Source organism: Oryctolagus cuniculus, chromosome X, assembly GCF_051225735.1.
Source record: "Oryctolagus cuniculus isolate XC-2025 breed Fujian yellow rabbit chromosome X, ASM5122573v1, whole genome shotgun sequence".
Taxonomy (NCBI): Eukaryota; Metazoa; Chordata; class Mammalia; order Lagomorpha; family Leporidae; genus Oryctolagus; species Oryctolagus cuniculus.
In genome coordinates, this window is record NC_142888.1 from 76,731,686 (window position 1) to 76,733,852 (window position 2,167).

Below are 2,167 nucleotides of genomic sequence, written 5' to 3' on the forward strand. Positions count from 1 at the left end.
ACATACACAAAAGTTAACTTGAAACAGAAATAAGACCTAACCTAAAGTCATAAAACTCCTCAAAGAAATCATAGGAAAACATTAATATTGGTCATTGACACTGGTCGAGGTAATCTTCTCATTGCCAAAATCTTAGACAAGAAAAGCAGAAATAAACAAATGGGATTGTGTCAAACTAAAAGCTCTCACATAAGCAAAGGTAACAGTCAAGAAAATAAAAAGACCATCTACAGAATGGGAGAAAATATTTGCAAACCACATAATGTAAAGGAGTTAATACCCAAAATATAAAAAGATCCTATACAACTCAATAATTTAAAAAAAGTAATCCAATTTTTAAATGGGCAAATGATCTGAATACATATTCCTCCAAAAGAAAAAAACATACAGACAGCCAACAGGTGTATAAAAACATACTTGTGGCTATGCACGGTGGCAAAATGGCAGTGCAAATTTCCAAGATGAAGTTTGTTACTAATAGCATTTTCAAAGCTGAGCTGAATGAGTTTCTCATCCAGGAGCTGCCTGGAGATGGCGACTCTGAGTTCAAGTCCAAGTTACACCAACCAGGACAGAAATCATTACTTCAGCCACCAGGACACAGAATATCCTTGGTGAGAAGGACCAGCAAATCAGGGAATTGACTGCTGCCCTTCCAAAGAGGTTTGACTTCCCAGAGGGCAGCATAGAGCTTTACACTGAAAAGGTGCCCTAAAGAGATCTATGCGCCACTTCCGAGGCAGAATCTCTGGGTTACAAACTGCTAGGAGGAGTTGCAGTACAGAAGGCCTGCTATGGCGTGCTGTGGTTCACCATAGAGAGCAGAGCCAAGGGCTTCAAGGGCATGATGTCTGGGATGCTCCAAGGCAGAGGGTTAAATCCATGAAGTTTGTGGATGGCCTGATGATCCACAGCGGGGATGCTGTTTAACTACTTGTTGACACCACAGTACACCATGTGCTGCTCAGACAGGGTGTGCTGGGCATCAAAGAGAGGATCCTGCTACCCCGGGTCCCATGGGGTAAGACTGGCCCTAAGAAGCCCCTGCCCGACCGCATGAGCATTGTGGAACTCAAGGATGAGATCCTGCCCACCCTTCCCATCTCAGAGCAGAAGGGTGGAAGCCAAAGCCACCTACCCTGCCCCAGCCAGTCCCCACAGCATAACAGGGTCTCTTTGGCAGCTGTACCCAATCTGGATGTTACTTTGTAAAGATCTTTAATAAAATCATATGAAAAGAAATAATATATAGGCAAAATCACTAATTATCAAAGAAATACAAATCAAAACCACAGTGGGTATCACCTCAGATCTGTTAGGATGGCTATTAGTAAAAAGACAAGGAATAACCAAGTACTGATGAGGATGTGGAAAAAGAGAACTCTTGTACACCACTACTGGAAATATAAATCAGTACAGCCATTATGGAATACAGTATGGGATTTGCTCAATAAATTAAAAAAACATTATATGATGCAACAATCCCACTTCTGGGTATATATCCAAAATGAAAGAACTCAGGATATTGAACAGATTCCTGCACTCCCATGTTCATTGCAACATTATTCACAACAGCCAAGACATATTAATAAGTCACTAGTGATAGATAAATGGATAAAGAAAATGGGATATACACACACATTCTGTCTCTCTCTCACTCTCTCTCTCTCTCACACACACACACACACACACACACACGGAATTTTATTCAGCCATTAAAAAGGAAATCTTGCAATTTGTGACAACATGGATTCACCTAGAGAATATTACACTAATTAAAAATGCCAAATATGTATGATCCCACTTATATGAGCAACCTTGAAAGGTTGAACTAATATAAACAGATGTAGAAAAGTGGTTTCCAGGGGGTGAAAATTGTAGGTCATGGGCAGATGTTGTTCATATGTTTCAAATTTCAGTTATAAGACAAAGAAGTTCTGATTATCTAATTACAGCATGAAGATTATGGCTAAAAATCCTGTATCCTATATCAAAGGTTCCTAGAATTATGATAAGGTAAAGTCCAAGTAAACTCACTGTAAGCCGAAATCAGTGTAAACTAAAAACATGTTTAATATGCCTAACAGACCAAACATCCCAGCTTAACATCACAGCACACTCTATGAGTTTCATTCGTTTCCCTTTGTGACCATGGCAGTCATTAGGA

The 2,167-nt window shown here is 39.8% G+C and overlaps 1 pseudogene; it reads left to right on the top strand.

The window, feature by feature from the left end:
- The first annotated feature begins 440 nt into the window (after positions 1–440).
- On the top strand, positions 441–1,166 carry LOC100350041 (small ribosomal subunit protein uS3 pseudogene; annotated as a pseudogene).
- Positions 1,167–2,167: the final 1,001 nt, after the last annotated feature.